Genomic DNA, 20,492 nt, shown 5'->3' with positions numbered 1-20,492 from the left:
GAAGATTCCCGAGTTGCGTCTTCCTTGCGGGCAAGGGGTCGCGACAAGTGGTGCCGAAACCCGGGAACCAGAACTTTCAGTCAGTCAGGGGTGGTGCACCGGTTAGTCCCAGGTAAGTGGGATCTGCGATCAAAGCAGGGATAGTCCCAGTAAGTGGGATCTGCGTCCAAAGCGGAGTCAGCTCCTCTACAAAGAAAGAGAGAGCCTCACATTTATTGCAGCTGCACTGTGTACTTTCACTTTTGTTTTCTGTGTTTCTTTTGTTGTGTCATTTCGCTTTTGTTTTTTGTGTTTCTTTTGTTGTTGTGTCATCTATAGATAAAGAGAGAGTGGGGAAAAAATAAATAAATAAATAAAACGCTCCTCTGTAGATAAAGAGAGAGCGGAGTTTTGTATTTTCACTTTCTTTATACTGCTTGGAACAGTATGGGTGCTACTCCCTCAAGCCCAATTTTGCTGGCCTTGGACGGGTTACTGCGTTCTAAGGGACTTAAAGTGAAGCAGAGCATATTACAGAGGTTTTTAGAAGAGACTGACTCTGTAGCTCTTTGGTTTGTTTTTTCAGGGAGTCTGACGATTCCCAGATGGGACAAATTAGGGAAGGACCTGGATTTCCCTCCTGAGCAGGGTATCTTGAAGGATGGTGTTATACTACTTTGGAAGTTAATTAGAGGATGTATAATGGATGGTAAATGTCAGAAAGCTGTGAGCGAGGGTCAGGCCGTTCTTGAGCAATTGCATGAAGAAAAATCGGAGGGGTCACATAGCGAGGTAGCAGAAAGTATTAGGAGTAAGAGGGGTGAACAGGCAAGGGAGTCTGAAGTTAAACAGAGGAGAAGACTCTATCTGGACTTGACTGAGTTAAAAACTCCCAAGGACACAAGTAGCTCGGACAGTTCTGAGGAATTGGACAAGTTATTACAACAATTACGTAAGACTAAGATAAGAAAGAAAAAATGGGAAACAACAGATGTAAAAGCCTGCTGTGAGAAGGGTAATAAATCCAGGAAGTTGAGAACCTAGAGGAGGGCTCTATACCTGATGTTCCACCCACAGATCCACCCATTGCTCTGCCCCCGTACGTGGGAGGAGTCCAAGGCTCCAGGAGGACTTTTCATTCTCATTGGTTCTTCCACAGTCACTCAGACAGGGCTTCTAGTCCCGCTTTCCAGCCACTAACCTGTACTGCTGTGTTTCAGATTTCTACCGGAGCTGCTCAGAGCCTGTATTTAAAAAAAAAAAATGCCTACCTGTAAATGCTAACAAAAGATATCTTTTTCAGACAAAATTTAATTCCACAGGTTTCTATGTTACAGTCCTAAATTTAAGCTAATTCTAAGTTAAATAACCTGACTTTTTCTCTATAGTTGTGTTACTAAATAATGTTCTATTGATGAGAGGTATCAAATATGCTTCTTTATATTTTACTTTTAATTTTGAAGGTTATGAGGATGCATTTGCTTGCCACAGGAACAAGCCGGCAAAGTTCCTGTGATGACCAAAAAATCCTTATTTTCATTGCTAACTATAAAAATAAAAATGTATACTCAAGGATCTTATTTCAGTTACATCAAGTGACGTCACATAGAAGAGTGCACTCCTAGTTAAAAATAAATTTAAATGGATCCAAATATTTTAAGACCACGTGGTTACATAAAGTTAATACAATTATAAGTTATGTTCTTATTCTTAATATATATATATATATATATATATATATATATATATATATATATATGTGTTTAGATATTTAGATAACCTATATTTGTTAATCTATAAATTAATTAGCACATGCCTAATTAATTAGTTAATATATATTTGCCTAATTGTTTTTCTTCAACAGAAAACCCATAATTTATGTTTTATATTTACATTTATCAGATACTCTGCCTTTTCAGTTACAGATATTTGAGATAAATGCGTTTACTATAAATTTGCTTTTAAGTAAAAATACAATCAAATAATTTCTAATTCTCAAGGTTATTGTTCAAACTCATAAAATGATAAATTATTATAATTATTTCTCCAAAATATCTAAAGGTTTTAACTTTCTTATCATTGATATTTCTTCTCAAAATATAATAATTTGTTTATAGATTCTAAGGTTTTCAAAAATTGTTCCAAAGTATAAAAAAAAATTAAAAACAAAAAAAGTCACACATGCCTCCTCCTGGATGAAGAACCTTGGTGTCCTGTGATTTTTTTTTATTTTTTAACCTCGACGTCTCTCGCCGGACTCGGTTTCCATTAGCCGGACTTGGCATCTGGAGGTCCTTACCGAGATTCGGAAAGCAGAGGTAAGCGGAGGAGGCTCACCTTCTAAGGGAGAAGGGGGAGGATTGGATCAAAGATAATTTAAAGAGACAGGGTACGTACCATGGGTAACTCAACAGTGAAACTTTGTCTGGCTAACGAAGTTAAAGAACTGTTAAACAAACAAGGAACAGGAATAAAAACCAAGACAACAACTGAATTCGTTGAAGCTATAGCCCAGGCTTGTCCTTGGTTTCTGACAGGAGGCTTTCTTAATAACAGTGATTGGGATTTGGTAAAACAGGATCTCCAAAAGTTGTTGAGGGACCAGGGTCCAGATAGAGTCCCGATTGCTACTTTCTCTCTATGGAGATTGGTAAAGGATGCTCTTTTAACTGATAAAGTGAAGATTAAGGAACAGCTTGCTGAATGCAAACAGGCTCTTAATCAGGTCCAAACTGCTGCCACTATTAATCAGGTTATTCAACAAACTTCCAACATACTCGAATCTCAAAGTAAAATTAATCAACATATTTTGCCAGGGATTTTAGCTGCCAACCAAAGAATAGATTTACTCCAAGCTGTAAGGGTCCGGCGAAACGTCGGAGTAGAGACCACAAGAGACTCTCTTATGCAACAGCAGAAGGGTGGGTTTATTTGGAGACCAGCATGCTGGGGCCCAGAGCTCTCTATAGCAAAGAGAGATGGAGCCCTGAGAACAGCTTGAGCAGAGCTTATATACTTTTCTTGGAGAGGGCAGGGAGGGAAGTTCATTGATGGGTCAGGGCGAGTGAGCAGTTTGCCTGCAACCAAGTGAGGGAGTGCATCCTGCAGTTTGGCAGTTGGGGACAGCACATTCTGGGTACAAGATTAGCAAACAGTTCACAGTTGGGGACAACACATCCTGGGAACAAGATTTCAACAGTGTTTTGTTGAGCATATAGAAAAACAGAGTGACAAGTACCTATTTTATTAACCTTTCATTCCCCACTTCTTCTTCTGGCTACTTTTAATCATAAAAGTGATCATTGTGGGGTATCACATTCTGTGTCTGCTAGTGGGGTATATTGTTGTCTGATTACCATAAGTTTGACTTGTCCAATTTTGGGATTGGAGAAAGGAAACTACACGGTTGAGCAAACAGGGTCCTAATGTTAGCAACAATATAAGAATTATTAGAGGACCGGCCAAGGCTGATAAAAGCGTAGTTAACTAGGGGGACTGTGTGAACCAAGACTCATATCATCCTTTTTGGGTTTTTTTTTTTTCTTTCTCTGTTCTGGGCAAGTTAACTTTTCAAGGACACCTGGGAGGGGGAGAACTTTTTCTTTTTCCTTGCCAGCTGTTACCATGGAGCCCAGTTGATAACTTTTTATCTTAGAAATGTAGCCATCTCTGTGAAGCCCCAGCTCAAGGCCAGAGGCCTTGTTCACATATTTTGTGAAAAACTAGTAAGGGGGTGTCTAGCTTAGGAGTGCTGATTTTTCCAGTCAGTGGCCAAGTAGAACAGGGCAATATGAAAAGAGGAAGTTTATCTATACTGAACTCTTTTATAGGGACTCTTTTGCTGAAAGTCCTAAAGTCAGCCATAGTGAAGACTTCTGAAGAAGGTCAGTTTTGTGGGCCTGGTACAGAGCGGGAGGACGGGGAAGGCGGTGCTGAGAGCAGCTCCATGGATCTGAGAATGAGGAAGGAGAGATGTAAAAGAATAATGGGAAAGGGGTTTGGGATTTTCCTAGCAACAAAAACTCGAGTAGTAGAACAGGTAGAGCAGAGGGGAAGATGGGAGTGAGTATCCCAAAAAGCCTGTGAGGGACTTTAAATTTTTAGTAACCTGTTTTCAGTGATGACAAAGCAACTTTAAAGGCCATTTTCATTACATCTCGGATAGGGGTCTGAGGGCTCTCCTCAGCTGGTTGGAGCTTTGGGTTAGCTGGTAGGAGGACCTGGTGGGACCCGGTGTGGACATTGACAGGAGAAGAGAGGAGTGAATGGGTGGAGAGATACCTCAGTACCTGTTACTTCAGCAAGGGGCAATGGTCTGAGAACCGGCGGAGGTTTGGGTTCCATCAGGTAGCCCCTGTATGTTTACATCCTTATGACTTACAGAAGAAGTCGGTTTTTCCCCAATATAGCTGTGACTGTTTGTGGCTTTGATAGTTCGCCGAGCAAACATAGTAATCTAGGTTAACCAACCTACATCTGGCTCGAGTGTCTCTACATCCATAATGTTTGTTTCTATTATCTGGTATGGAAGGGATTTAATGGAATTTTAGTGGGATCTTTTTCATCAGGGATATCTCAATAGGAAAGACCTATAGCCAGCTGACATGATTTGAGATTAGCCATCACTGTTGTACGGGCTGATGAGGGTTAGGACCACTGGTGGTCAAGGGGAGAGTCTATAGCCTTATCCACACGGTGAATACGCAATTTGAGAGGGTTACCAGTCTTTTTCAATTTCCAACCAGAATCTGGACAGGGCGCAGGCTTGAGATGAGAGGCATGGATCCAGGAAGTGATTCCATTTACTTTTACCTCTTTAGGTGTTATAAGTAGCACCTGGTATGGTCTTTTCCAGCGGGGTTCTAGGGATGACACCTGATGTCGTCTTACATAGATGAAGTTTCCCACTTGATATCGGTGTGGAGTTCCTTCATTCCCAAGTTGGTAGGCAGTGGCCAGCTGTTTCCACAGGTATCACTGAGTTTTTTCAAAAGTTTTAAGTCTGTCAAGCAAGGGGGTGTGAAAAGAATCGTTAGGTCTTAGAGTTGGGGTCAGGTCCCTTATTGGAGGAGGGGCACCATAGAGAATTTCATAGGGGGTGAGGTTACACAAAGAAACAGAGGGCATTTTTCTTGCATGAAACAGTGCATAAGGCAGGAGCATAGTCCAATCTTTTATGCCGGTCTCTAAGCTTAATTTTGTTAAGGTCTCTTTAATAGTTCTATTCATTCTTTTTACCTGTCCTGAGCTCTGGGGTCTATAAGTGCAATGTAACCTCCAATTAATCCCCAGGGTCCTGGTTAACCCCTGACTTACCTGGGCCACGAACGCCGGTCCATTATCAGACCCTATTACCTTAGGCAGGCTGTATCTTGGAAAAATATCTTCTAGGATCTTCTTGACTACCATTTGTGCTGTTTCTTTTTTGCGGGGAAGGCTTCATTCCATCCTGAAAATGTATCTACAAAGATTAGGAGATATTTAAGTCCATACCTTGCTGGCTTAATTCAGTAAAGTCCACTTCCCAGAATTGTCCTGGTCTGGTTCCTCGAAGACGCCTTCCTATAGGAAGCTTGGAGGGGTAAGCATTAACCAATTGATAGACCCGACAGACTTTTATTACCCGTTCAGTTTTTTCCTTTTGCTGTGAGCTGGTTAGTGGAAAACTCTGTTTTTGATTCTTCAGGAATGCTTGCAATTTCTTTGAACTAAGGTGAGTGAGTTGATGTAGTGTAGGGCTTTCTGAAATTGCAAGTTGGGTTCAGTGTTGTCAAGGAGTTCAGTGTCAGTGTCCTCAGATGTTAAGTTTTCGGGGTGCTCTGATGTAGTTAAATCTTCTGACTCATATTTCCTCCGTATGGAAAGTGTTAACATGGTTACTCTGTTTAGGGCTGCCAATTTAGCTTCTTCATTTGCCCTCTTGTTAGATGGGGGTGGTATCTGCACAACGGTTTGTTTTCTGGGCTTAGTGAGCCATCATTTATTGTCCCTAAGGGAATAGTCCAGAAAGATTACTTCTTGCTGGCAAATTTGGGCCTTTTTGGCAGAAGCTCTATACCTGAGTTGAGCAAGCTCGGATAATAGTGCTTGGGTCCCAGACTCACAGTTTTCCTTGGTATCGGCTGCCAGTAGTAGGTCATCCATATATTGAAGCAGGGTGACTTCGGGGTGCGTAGTTCTGAAGTTGTTGAGATCTCTGTGGAGGGCTTCATCAAAGAGAGTGGGGGAGTTTTTGAACCCCTGTGGGAGTCTGATCCAAGTTAGTTGATCAGTCGTTCCAGTTTCTGGGTTTACCCATTTGAAAGCAAACAGCAATTGACTATCTTTATGCAGAGGCAAGCAAAAGAAAGCATCTTTTAAGTCCAGAACAGTATACCATTTTCGCTCAGGGTTCAGGGTGCTAAGCAGATTGTACGGATTAGGTACTGTGGGGTGAATGTCCTACACTCTGTTGTTGATCTCTCTTAGGTCTTGAATAGGGCGATAGTCCCCAGTTCCTGGCTTTTTACTGGTAACAGGGGAGTGTTCCAGGCCGATTGACAGGGCCTTAGGACGCCTAAGGCCAGATATTTCTGAATATGGGACCTTATCCCATCTTTAGCTTCTTTGCTCAGAGGATATTGTTTAATATTAATTGGGGAGGCTGAGGTTTTTAACTCCATCATTATTGGAGGTTGTTTTATGGCGAGGCCTAACCCAGCAGTTTTTGCCCCGGCATCTGGGTAATCTGTTATCCATTTCTGGGATAGCTTGCCTGTTTGATCAGTCTTGGGGGGGTGTGAAGAGTTGATGTTCATTTTTTTTACTGACATAGTTAAAGCCATGACTATAGGAGTTTTTACTGAAGGATTTAGAAATTCCATTTGGGGGCCTTCAGGGTTAAAAGTTATTCTGGCCCGGAATTTGGTGAGCAGATTTCTGCCCATCAATGGGGCTGGGCATTCTGGGATCACTAGGAAGGAGTGATGGATTTTTCCTTTTCCCAGGTCCATGGTCCTCTTAGTTGTCCAAGCCTGATATTTACTGCCGTTAGCCCCTTGAATTAGAGACCTTTTAGTTGATAGAGGGCCCAATAGGGCCTTAAGGGCTGAGTATATTGCCCCTGTATCCACTTCAAAGTTTATTGGGGTCCCCTCCACTTCAAAAGTTATCCTGAGCTCGGGGAGGGGATCCGAGCCTTGACTTTCCTAGTCATCTTCCAAAGTTAGAATGGCTGGTTGGCGTGGCTGTTTCTCTCTAGGTCACTCTTTGACCCAGTGTCCTTTTTCTCTACAGTAGGCACATTGATCTGAGGCCAGATGTGGTTTTTGGCATGGGCCCAGGTATCCCTTTCTGTCTCCCTGTCTTTTAACTTCTGGCCTATTTGTTGTTGTGACCAGGACCTTAGTCAATGCCTCAGTCTGTCTTTTGCTTCTCTCATCTTCCCTTTGCTCCCTTTCTTTCTCCCTTTCTTCCCTTTCTTTCTCCCTCCTTTGTTCCTTCTCAGCTTCTCTGACTAAATCTCTCAAAGTCATATCTTGTAATCCATCTAAGCGTTGTAACTTTTTTTTTTAATATCCAGGGCAGCTTGCCCAATAAAGGCCATCGTGACAGATGCCTTTTGATCCTCTGCCTGGGGATCAAAAGGAGTATATCTCCTATATGCTTCCATAATTCTCTCCAGAAACATAGAGGGAGATTCATTAGGCCCTTGAATAATCTTTCTTACCTTGGCTAAATTAGTTGGCTGTCTAGCGGCTGCTTGGAGACCCACTATTAGAGCCCAGCAATAAGTGGACAGATGCTCCCTACCTTCAAAGGTGTTGGGGTCCCAGTTGGGTCAGTTCAAGGGGAAGTCAGCTTCGATTATGTTGGGAAGTTGTGTCGGTCGCCCATCTGGTCCGAGGATATTTTTTCTTGCTTCTAGGAGGATTCTTTCTCATTCCTCTGTCATGAAGAGAATGCCTAAGAGTTGTTGGCAGTCATCCCAAGTAGGCTGGTGTGAAAACATCAATGACTCAATCAGACCTGTGAGCCGGGTGGGGTCCTCGGAAAAAGGGGGATTGTTATTTTTCCAGTTATATAGATCTGAAGAGGAGAAAGGCCAATACTGGTAGACTTGCATTTCTCCACCATGGCCATCCTCTATCATTGGCCCATAAGGACGGAGGGGAAGTATCACGGGGGCTTCAGGGTTTTTAATCATTCGCTGCCGGCGAGTTCCTTTAGCCGGGCCAGCTTCCTCTAGGGGAGGAGTGGCTATGTGTGCTGTGGAGGAGTCATCTGGAGGGCACTGAGCTGGCTTAACCTCCTCCAGTAGTGGAGAAGCCGAGTCAGCAGCAGGGGAATCACTTAGAGGGTGTTGGGGGTTGGGGAATGAAGGCAGGGGATAAGGAATGGGAGGAGAGTTCAGCAGAGTCAAATCTTGAGACTCAGGGAGAACAAAGGGTGGAGAAGGAGCTGAGGGTTTGAGAGATAGAATCGTGGGGGGGGAGGGGTAGGAGCAGGGATAAGAAAAGTTTTCACCCACGGAGGAGGAGATTCACAGAGGTTCTGCCAAGTTAAGATATACGGCTGTTGATCTGGATGGCTATGTGGTCCCGGCTGAAAGAGAAAGACAATATCTCTGACTTTTTAAATTAGTGGGAAGTAGAAAGATCCTTCTGGAGGCCATCCAATTCCAAAGGCGGGCCATTCTGAGGCACAAAGAGTCTGCCAGGTCCGACGTTTTACTGAAAAAGAAAGATTCTGAGCCCTTATGCAGACTTCAGTCCAGTGATCAAGGGTCAGGGACAGAGGCATGGAATGAATCTGTCCCATAATGAAAGTTACTTGAACAAAGACAGGGATAATACAAACGTGACACAAACACGGACACACAGTAAACAGTAAACGTGTAACACAAGTTCAGAGGCAAAGATTAAAAACAGACAGTGAATTCAACCTGAGAGAAAGAATAGTTGCCGGCAAGACCAGACGGGTTGGCAGCAGAATACAGATGAGGGCACCTTCGTCCCTCCCAGATGGGGGCACCTCCGTCCCCCCCAGAGTCTTTCAAAGCGTCCCTTGAAAGACCGTGGCCTGTGGCTTCTTGACACGTCTGTCACCACCGCCAGGGGGAGCTTACGCTCTCCGCTAGCAACCACATTCTGCCAACCCAAACCGAAAAACCAGAAGCTCTGAGAGCTTTCGCTCTTCTCTGAGCCAAAAACCAGAAGCTCTGAGAGCTTTCGCTCTTCTCTGAGCCAGAAACCAGAAGCCAGAAACCAGAAGCCAGACAATTGCAAAGGAAAAACAAGGAGGAGAAGAAGAAGGAGATAAGGCGCCTTACTTACCCCCCTAAAGGAGTCTTGTTGAGGTCTCCCTGTCCGGCGATGCGCAATTCCCGGCCAACACACCAAATGTAAGGGTCCGGCGAAACGTCGGAGTAGAGACCACAAGAGACTCTCTTATGCAACAGCAGAAGGGTGGGTTTATTTGGAGACCAGCATGCTGGGGCCCAGAGCTCTCTATAGCAAAGAGAGATGGAGCCCTGAGAACAGCTTGAGCAGAGCTTATATACTTTTCTTGGAGAGGGCAGGGAGGGAAGTTCATTGATGGGTCAGGGCGAGTGAGCAGTTTGCCTGCAACCAAGTGAGGGAGTGCATCCTGCAGTTTGGCAGTTGGGGACAGCACATTCTGGGTACAAGATTAGCAAACAGTTCACAGTTGGGGACAACACATCCTGGGAACAAGATTTCAACAGTGTTTTGTTGAGCATATAGAAAAACAGAGTGACAAGTACCTGCCAACCAAAGAATAGATTTACTCCAAGCTAGGTAGAAGAATTGGCTGACTTGGTGCTTTTGGGTTGCGTTGACCAACGGGAACATTTGTGCATAACCTCTGTCAGATTTAATAATTCCAGGAATGCTTCCCGCATCATCGGTGCTTATTTGGCCGGAAATTGGTCCATGACAGCGGAAGAGATGATCCAGTCTCAACTAACTCAGATAGCTGCCTTAAACAACACCCGTGTCGATCCAGTGACCTTGAGTCAATGCACCACTTGAATATCTTGGATATCTTCTGCCTTTTCCTTTTTTAAGGAGTGGGTGGGAGTAGGCATTTTTGGCACTATGTGTTGCTTTGGTGTGATTCTTTGTTTGTGGCTTCTCTGTCGTCTCAAGGCCCGCGTGCTCACGATAAGGCTATGATCATATAAGCTCTTGCTGCTTTAGAAAATGGCAACTCGCCACAGGTCTGGCTTGTGCATCTTAAACAGTAAACCTTTGACATGGTCGTTGCACCCCAAGTTATTATAACATTGCACTGGGATCGACATGTCTTTCTTTTGTCATTCTTCTAGTGTTGGAACTTCTACCATATCTTTCCTTTGTGCATACCTCTCCTCCCTGCCTTTCTGCACTAGGATCTTTGCTAGCTAATCTTACGGTTCAACTACATCTGCCATTTGATGGTGATGGTCATGGGTCCTGTTTATGGAGGCGGTTAAACATTTACCATAATAATGTCCTGTTGGCCACAACACCTGAGCTGATCTTGTAGTACCCAGAGACGTGCAACTTCCACGCTTGCACTGCAACCTAAGCCAGGGGAATGGGGCCTCCCCAGAGACGGGTAAGCAGTGCAGGGGCGGTGGACGACCTAAGACAGGGGCTACTTGATTCCCCTTGACATGCAACAGCAAGAGAGGTTGACTTGCTGGTAGCAGGCCTTCCCTGGCCCCCGGGGCCCAGCCCCCAATTCCTTGTTCTGCATGTCAAAGTGGCCAGCTCACAGGGCCATGACATATGAGCTCCACGGGAACGTCTTCACATTTATCTAACAATGACAGATGTCACAACCGAATTTTTCCCCCTCTCTGTTGTCTGTGCCTTTCTCTTGGGGTGTTGCCAACTTAATTTTGTCTGCACTACGAAGACAGCCTCAGCTGTCCCTCTTCGTCTACCATCGTCACGATACAGGATGCGAGGCAAGGCACTGCACTTGAGTGATCCACTTGAGTGGACCTCAAGGGGAACATGTCCTATTGCATGCGGGTTTGACGTCCACACCCCGCCCCACGAAAAAAGGCGTCGGCTGATATGGCCTCAGGTTTGGGGAAGGGCCCTCCTTAAGGCTGGGCCATACTATGCAGCCACTTCTACACAGTGGGATAGGACCTCTACTCTCACCTGTATTGTCGTAATAAAACAAAAAAGGGGGAACTGTGGTGAGCCGTTTCTGTGAACTGTGGCCGCCATTACAAGATGGCGCTGGTTTCCCCTGTAGTCTGTGACAAACAACTCCTTATCAGAATGAGTTGGCACGCTGTGACTTGGTACCCTATGAGAAAAGTCCACGTGGCAGTTGTGCATTGGGGCTTTATCTGCTTTATTAAGGCTGGGGCACACGGGAGTAGAAGTAGTGGCAGTAGGAGTAGCAGTAGAAGTAGTGGCAGTAGGAGTAGCAGTAGAAGTAGTAGTAGGAGTAGCAGTAGAAGCTAAAAGACATGTCAAAACAAAGGCCTGAATAAACTGCTAAGAGAAGAAAAAGTATCAAGGATCTGAATAAACTGCTGAGAGAAGATTCCCGAGTTGCGTCTTCCTTGCGGGCAAGGGGTCGCGACCGCCCACAGATCCTGCCTTCCCGCCACGGGCAAGCGGGTAGTCTCTGCAGAGCCACCTGCAGCTCCTCTGCCCTGCCACCCGAGGATGCCGATCCGGCAATTCTCCCTCTTGCCCCTGACCTTTTCTTTGGCTGTGAAATCACCACTGCCAGCCATTTAAGTGCCACATTCACACTCAATCCCAGTTTTAAGGGCAAATCTCAACCCTGCAGCTGTGGCCCTTTCGTCCTCTATTTACAAATCTTAAAAGAACTGTGTGCCCTGCTCACCGTGTCCAGTCTCCCATTTTCTCCTGAATGTGGATATTCAGCCTTCACCTCCAAGACCACACTGGCGACTACACTGGCGCTGTCCTTCTCAGGGGCTGTCGCAACCTCCAGGTGGTTAGATCAGGATTCATTCTCAGCTCGTCTTACAGACCTACTTCTGGATCCTGCTCCCCCTTGATTCTATTCCCATCCTATTGCCGCTCATTCCCTGCTCTCCCTGACCTCTTCTAGTCAACACTCCTCTGCTCGTTCACCCAGGCTCAGACTCCAAGCAGCTCCACATGCCAAGCACCTTACCAGTGTCACATGGCTGCCTCAAACTCAGCTCCTGAGCTCCGCCCCTCAATGTACCTTCCCACCCTCTTCTCCCTCAGCACATGGCAATCAGCCTTCTGGGACCCTTCCCTGACTCCTCCTGCTCACCACAGCCTCCAAAGCTGTGGGCAAAACAGATGATCTCTACTGAGACCCGTGACAAGAGCACAAAGCTCCCTGCCCCACCAAGTCGTGGTCTTGCTCGTAGACTGCTGCAGAGCCTTACCCACTGGGCACACTGGTGTCTTACCCACTGGGCACGGTGGTCCACAGGGCCAGAGGAATGATGTGAGAGACCCAAGTTAGATCCTGTCTCTGCTCAAGCTCTCCATGGCTCCCACATCGGGATGGGCTCAGTCCTTGCATTCTGTGGCCAAGTCTCGCAAACCTCTCAGACCTCATCTCCCACCATCCTACTCAGGCTCCAGCAACCACCTTGGTCACCTTGTGATGAAGGTGACCGTTGACTAAGGTACCTCTCGACAGAGGATGCTGTGGATGGGGAGACTGGGAGCCCTGGGACACTGTGACACTATGGGGGACAAGGAAGAGAATGCCTCAGGTAGGGAGGGTTCAGTGGGAATGCTTGCTTCAAGGTGCACATGGTTTCCATGCACCTCACTGTCTGCAGAATCCAAATGCCTTTTCCTCTCTCTCTTTGTGGTGCTGAGGATTGAACCCAGGGCCTCGTGCATGCTAGCAAGCACTCCACCACCATGCTATACCCCCAGCCTGGAATCCAAAGGACTTTGGCCAAGCTCACTGCAGCAGTCCCTGACCAAGTGCATGTGACTGTGAACAGCACCTGTTAGAGATGTTCTCCTGTGTGGGAAAGAGAAACTGCACACAGGTTTCCCCCTCAGCCTGCATTTCATGCAGCTCAAGCAAGGGACAATTTCACTGGTTTCTTAAACAATTAGGAATGGTGCACTTTGTCCAGCCCCACCCCCACCTTCTTAAGTGACTGAGAGTATTACGGAAATACATAGTAAAAGTATTGTGGATTCAGGCAGCTCTCCTCAGAGCCATAAAAGGGAGGTTTTATGGGCTAATTAAAATGGTGAAAATGCAAACATAAAGAACACTGAGATATACAGAAAGTACTGTTCTAGTCTACATTTCATGTCACTGAAGACTGGAACCCCAGTCTGAATAAGAACAGATTCTTTTCAAACCTAGGATTTGCAATTATGGCACAGTGGCCAAGAAGGCTGTGACATGATTCCAGCCTTGGCCCAGAACCTCACAGAGAGAAGAAGCAAGCTTCCTCTGACTTCTGGGAAAACCAACAGCCTAGGGAATGAAGTGAAATGAGAATTGATGGCCAGCTCTAGGTCCTCATTACACATAAGTCCCCGTATGTAGGAGCCCCTTCATGGTGACGGGGGTGGGCCTGCTTTCTCCCTGGGCCTTCTCCCAGGAGCAGAAGTCTGCTGAGTCATACCAGAGTTTAAAGAGTAGGAACGAAATCAGAACCAAAAGGACCCTTCCCTTAGCGTTGTCCAGAGAACAGGGCTTCTAACATGCACCTCACCACTAAAAGGTAGCATGTAGTCAAAAGTGACAGTGCCGCTCAAGCCTGGACCCAGCCCAACCAACACCTACAAAGCCATCTGAGAAGCAGTCAACAGGTCCTTTGTGCACTCTGACTTCCAAGGCCAAGAACACTTGAGTCTACACCTGAGGGGGGAGGAAAACCAGGAGAGTGTGCTACTGTACACAAAACCAAGGAGACATGAAATAGCCTGCCATGAAGAGAAGGGGCAAAAGGCAGTGTGTGCAAGGGAGGCAGGCAGATACAGGGAGGAGGTGAGCCAAGCTGAGGGTCCCAGTCTATCTTGGAGGAATGGGGACGAATGTGGGGCTCAGAGGAACAGCCCAATTAAGGCTGTCCACAACAGAGGTGGAAGGGCAGATTTTAAGGACACAAAATCAGCTTTAGGGAGACCATTTAGGAGGGGCGTCCTGCAGTAATCTGAACTTAAAATGATTGACAGTTGTCGAAGCCCAGTGGAAAGGAAGGGTGGGGCAAGTAGAGGCATGTTTGGTGGGGAGGCATGGTGAAGGAAAGGATCCTAGGATGAACCAATACAGTCTGGGGCTCAGGTGAGCGGGGGGAGGAGGGGAGGCAGACAGACAGCAGAATAGGAGAAGAGTACCCAGGAGGGGACCAGAGGACAGCTGGGGTGGGGGAGATGTGCAGCTGAGTTTGAACACAGAGCTCTAGCTGCTCCTGGACACTCAAGCAGATTTGTGACGGTGGAGTGATGTCAGCTGGCTGAGAACCTGCAGTTCACAGAACCAAGGATACATGTGGGAGTCACCGTTTATTAAACAAACAGTAACTGGACATCTGTCTCTGCCAGATGAGCCTCTAGTCAAACCTGGATGGGATCAGCAAAGATGCACACACAGCAAGCCCAGCCAGAGACTGGACAGGACCGGCTCAAGGAGAGCCAATGCTGGGGCACAGGCAGGGAGCACTTGGCAAGGCAAGGGAATAGGATCCTGGGTCAATGAGGCCAAGGAAAACATTCCCGAAACCGTGGCCTGAAGCAGGTGAGTTGGCACCACCAGGCTGCCTCTGGCAGAGTGAGAAGCAGGTGAGGGGGTCAGGAGTCAGGCCACACTTAGTGGAGCTGTCCCCGAGGCCTGTGTGTTGACAGCCTGGTCCCAGCCCTTGGTGCCATGGGAGGTGGTGGGACTGTCAAGCAGCAGGGCCTAGTTAGTGGGAGGAGGGTTGCCCTTGGAGGGGAGGGGGAACCAGCTGCAGCCTGCCTCCCTCCCCTGGCTTCCTGGCCATCTGGGGGTGAGGGCCTCACTCCTCCTTGTGTCCCACCATGAGTCACGGTGCTGCCATAGGACCAGAACAGCAGAGCCAAGCACCCCGGACTGCAATCTCTGAAACGCTGAGCCCAAAAAACCCCCTTCCCCCATTAAGCAGATCATGTGGGGCAGTGGCTGGGGATATGGCTCAGTGGTTAGGTTCAATCACTGATACAAAAACAAAGAAACCATTTTAAGCCACATAAGTTCTCTCCAGTTTTTAAAAGTACTACAAATTTTCATAGTAGATGGATCATTTCCTTAAAAGTGATGTACTGTCCTTTAATATTCTTGACTTAGAGTCATTATTTACTTGAGTACAGGTATACTATCTGAGGCCACCACTAGAACACAGGCTCCCCTTTATTCTGTGCCCAGAAGCTATTTATTTAGTTGAATAAGTAAATAAAGAGGTTGTGAAAATAAATTTACATTTTATGGGGCTGGGATTGTGTGGCTCAGCAGTAGAGATCAACTATCACAGCACTCGCCTAGCACTCACTTAGCAGTCGCCTAACATGGGCAAGACCTGGTTTGATCGTCAACACCACATAAAAAAAATAAAGGCATTGTGTTGTGTCCATCTACACCTAAAAAAGTAATTTTTTAAAAAATTTGCATTTAATGAACTTCTATATGTAGCTGTCTTTCACTTAGTATTTGTCTATAGTTCCTCTTTTCTGGTAGCATTTGAGCTCAGTGAATATCCAGGAGTTGAAGTGAAATACAAGTAGTAAAAAAAAGAGTATATATACAAAATATATAACATATATATATATATATATATATATATATATATATATATATATATATATATAATATATATATATGTACACACACATACCTATATATCTCACAAATATATATGCACACATAAGATTTGATATATGTATGTGTACATATATGTGTATTGTATATATGTGTGTGTATATATATATATATATATATATATATATATATATATATAGAGAGAGAGAGAGAGAGAGAGAGAGAGAGAGAAAGAGAGATTGTGTGTGAGAGTGTGTATATGTATGTTTATACACTCTTTGACAAGTTTTTCTTTTGGGCAGTGCTGGAGAGTCAGCCCAGTATCTCTTGCATGATACGCAAGTGCTCTACCATTGAGGTGCACTACCTCAGCCCCTTCAAGTCTTTATTTTACTATCACAATCAGTAAATAAGTAAAAAGCTAAGGAAATGGTTACAAGATTTGGAGCCTTTCAGCTACAGAGGTACAGTCTAAGTCTAAATGTGGTCAAGAAGCATCAAAAAACAAAAATATAAAACAAGTACAACAACAACAAAAAAAACATTACTTTTAATATATATTAATTTCAAAATCATGGCAGTTAGTCTATGAATGTCAACTTATTCTTAAATCTCTGAAGAAATATAAAATGGTAATTAAAGAGTGAAAATAAATTATGCCTGTAATCCCAGTGACTCAGGTGGCTAGGCTGGAGGATGTCAGTTTCAACACCAGCCTGGGCAACTTCATGAGACCCTGTCTCAAAATTTAAAAGGCTGGAGATGTGGCTCAGTGGCAGAGCATTCCTGGGTCCAATCCCTGGTACAAAAAGAAAAAAGACTCTGCATGAAATCACACTTGGAAAAAACTCTTTTTTTAAAGAGAGAGAGAGAGAGAGAGAGAGAGAGAGAGAGAGAGAGAGAATTTTAATATTTATTTTTTTAGTTCTGGCGGACACAACATCTTTGTTTGTATGTGGTGCTGAGGATCAAACCCGAGGCCGAACGCATGCCAGGCGAGCGTGCTACCGCTTGAGCCACATCCTCAGCTATGGAAAAAATTCTTCCAACAAACATTTGCTGAGGACTTTCTATGTGCCAAACTAATTCTAACCATGTTGCAAACAACTGACAATCTGTCAGGCCATGTCTATGCCTCACAGATATTTTACACTTATTATACCCACTATGATAAGGATATTGTCTATAAATTTAAAAAAAACATATCAAATTCTGATGGAGAAAAAAAAGAGAAAAATCAAATAGTTAGAAGTTAATAGTTAAAAATCATAATAAAACAGTAAACTAAAAGGGCTAGCAAATAGTAATCTCCTGGGATAGATGGTCCTGAAGTGATACCTGGTGACCTCCATGTGAAAAGGAGCAAGTCCTGGGCAGTTGGGGAAAGCCAAAGAGCACTAAGATGGCAAAACAGCTTGAGAACAGTCAACCAAGGGGTAAGTGGCATAAGCTGAAGTCACAAAGTGGCAGAAACTAGATCTCACAGATCTCTGAGGGCCATGTAGGAAAGTCTGAGAATGGGGAGCCATTCAGAATTTTAAGCAAGCAAGCAATAATCTGATTTGCATTTTAATAAAATTCATTTTTGTAAATGGATAAAAGTGGATTGAGGAGGAACTGGGGAGGCCAGCTAGGTTATCCCAGTGAAACAGGTAAGAAACAGTGACTTTGCCTGGAGTGCCAGGAGTGGGGGGTGGGAGTAACTCCAGATGCCTTTTGGAGATGGAAGAACTGACTGGATGTGGGGAAAGGAAAGGTGGAAAGAATCAAAGTGGAGTCAAGGTGGAGCCTGGGTTTCTGAGTTTGAGCGACCGGATGGAGAGCAGAGCTATTTACTGAAATGGGTTGTGCAAAAACAGAAGGATTCTTCACCTACTGTGTGCTCATTCCTACCTGGTGATTACCCAAATACCAAATCCGGTGAGTCCATATCACATCCACTCTCCTCCTCCAGCCAGTGCCTTACCCACAATGCTGCATTCTCTCCTGGTGTCTGACACCAGCACCTTCAGTGCTTCTCTTCCTCAGAGCCTCTTTCCAAGGTTCCCCTGAGCCCTGGACTACCCTTGGGCCTCCCTATCTCCTTCAATGCATTCTCCCTGGACGACCTTGTCCAATCAACCCAAGTTTTAACTGCTAGTCACACAAACCTCGCAAATCTGATGTTCCAACCTGAGCTTTCTCCTCACTTCCAGAACAATCTACCCTACTGTCTCCCACATCTACACTTGGACAATTCACCAGCATCTCAGACTGAACATACCAATGTACCTCCAGGGCTGCCTTCTCCCAACATTCCTATTTTTCCATTTCATATGTGAAAAGTACCCTTTCCTGAAACAGATCCAGCCTCCAAGCCCCAAACCTATGGTTCATGTTATCCACCTCCCAATTCAAGTCCACACCAAATCAATTTCCTATCAAATTCACTTCCTCACTAGCTCATCCATGTGTCCTCTCCTCATATCCCCTGCCTTTTATCCAGGTCTCCATCCTCCTCCCCTGGGTTATTAGGCCAGCCCTCTAGTTTCTCTGCCTCACACCACCCTAACCATCCTTCATGGATTTAGGAGTGGCAGGTGAGGTTCCTGGTGAGCTGGGCCTCTGGCTGGGTCTCCCACCTCAGCCTCCCAGCACACTGAACTACCCACAGGTTAACTCATTATTCCAAGTGCAGTTTCCTCAGAAGCCTATGCAGTTTAAAGAACTCTTGGTCCAGTCTGACCTTCAGTCTGAAGTGATGGCCCTCCTTCAAGTTCCCACTGCACCCATTTCAAAAGACATCTTGCAGTACCTATACAGTATTTCTCCCACAGAACTGTGCGTTACTACAACCAGATGGTCCTTCCTTGAATAGTTAGGTCCTTAACAATGAAAAGCTGCTTAATAAAATGTTTGCTGAGGAACTCTATAGATCAAACTTAAGAAACATCTTCTGGCCAACCTCAGGGATGCATGCCTGTCCCCTCAGCTACTGGACAGGCTGAGGCAAAAGGATCACTTGAGCCCAGGTTTCAAGGCCAGCCAGGGCAACCTAGTGAGAATCTAGCTCCGAAGGGGAAAAAAGAATATTAGCCTTCCAGTAAGAGAAGAACTGTTATGTGCAACATCCACAACCAAAATAAATAAGTAAATGATTTGGCAAGAAGAAACTTTCAACATTTTCTAAAATTAACCAGCAACAGTTGCTGCTTTCCACATACTGCCATTCATCTCTCATAACTTAAGAGGTATGTCCAATGTATAGATGGCTATTATTTTGGTGATCTTTTCAATACTCTGTTTTCCAGTTGTGCCTTAAAAAAGAACCCTCTTAATTGGCTTTATGTCTTACTCTAGAATTGGGCAACACCTCATTCCAGGTGTTCTCCAGTTCTGCTATTTTCGTTACCCTGCATTTAACAGAGATTGCAGTAAGTGCTTCCATGTTGTCTGACTTCTCATGCAAAATGATTCTGTCTGAAACACACAGATTTCTGATAGGCCTCAGTCTTAAGCTACTTTCTACTGGTCTACTTGATTAACCACCACCATCACATACATCTCTCACCAAACTTTAATCTTTCCTTTTTCATCAGAAGAGATAATACAGAAGACTCATGTCTTCTATATACAAAAGGCATCTTCACCTGTCAATCCCTGCTGGGTACAGGCTTTCACATTTACACTTTACAGCCCCTGGAGACAGTGGTTAAAAGGAACATTTGGCAATCCAGAAGAATTCCATCTATTTTCCCAGGTTCCAAATATTCCACTAAGGACTCTTTCATGAGACACAACACTGATAAGCTCTGATATTCAGATTTTGTGATGCAAGTGATATTTTGCAAAACAAAAGAAATGAAAAGACCTATGGTTTCTTAGCAGTTGGCGGTCTTCATAAACATTACTTCACCAAATTATGAGACAGCAACAAGTACTTTGCTTTGAACAACAACACAGGAAAAGTCCTGTGGCAGACACTACTTAAGATATCCATAAAACAACTCATCCAGTTCACTTAAATTGAGACTGAGGCTAAACCTGAGTCAGGATATTTAGTGAGACAAAAAAAGTTTTTTGTTTTGTTTTGTTTTGGTACTGGGGATTGAACTTAGGGGAACTGGCCCACTGAGCCACATCCCTAGCCCTGTTTTGTATTTTATTTAGAGACAGGGTTTCACTGAGTTGCTTAGCACCTTACCATTAAAAAGAGCTTTAAAAAGTATGCATTTTTAAATGCTAAAATTATGGTGACTATTTCTGGAATTATTGTGGATTTGACCAAATTGTTTTAAGCCAGGTCATCTCACTGGTATTTAGGGCCCTTTGCATTCAAGTCCAGAAGTAATGTAAATTTCTTCTGCTGCTTTGCAGATGAGACAATGCGCACTGAGGGCTCTTCTACCACTGAGGCTTAAGAGTGGACCTGAGTGCCCTGGAAATAGACCTTAGGAGGTAAAATAAAACACTGGCTCAAACAAGGAAGCGAACCAACAAAAGGCCCCACAGAACGAAAACCTGCCACCTTCCACCACATCCCAAAGGTGGAGCCGGCCAGGAGCTGGGTTCCCTTCGTGCGCTCCCTGGAGGGCCTGGTATGGAGAGTCCAGGTTTAGGTGGAGGCCCTGTGGTGCGGGCTCCAGGACCCTCGAGGGCCTCGGAGGCTGTAAGGTGGTCAGCGACCCTGCTGCGCCCCCAGGCCCTGCGGAGAGGGGCTCCGTGCCGCCCTGCAGCGGATCCGGCCACGCACCCTCTCGCCTTGG

The 20,492-nt window shown here is 45.1% G+C and overlaps 1 protein-coding gene across 1 annotated transcript in view; it reads right to left on the bottom strand.

Annotated features, from left to right (window-relative positions):
- LOC144250980 (uncharacterized) overlaps window positions 1-20,492 on the bottom strand; it is a 491,282-nt gene that overhangs the window by 211,656 nt on the left and 259,134 nt on the right. The window lies entirely within an intron of this gene.

This window comes from Urocitellus parryii, chromosome Y (assembly GCF_045843805.1).
Source record: "Urocitellus parryii isolate mUroPar1 chromosome Y, mUroPar1.hap1, whole genome shotgun sequence".
Lineage (NCBI taxonomy): Eukaryota > Metazoa > Chordata > Mammalia > Rodentia > Sciuridae > Urocitellus > Urocitellus parryii.
Note: the sequence above shows the minus strand (reverse complement) of the source record. Positions and strands in the feature narration are given on the sequence as shown.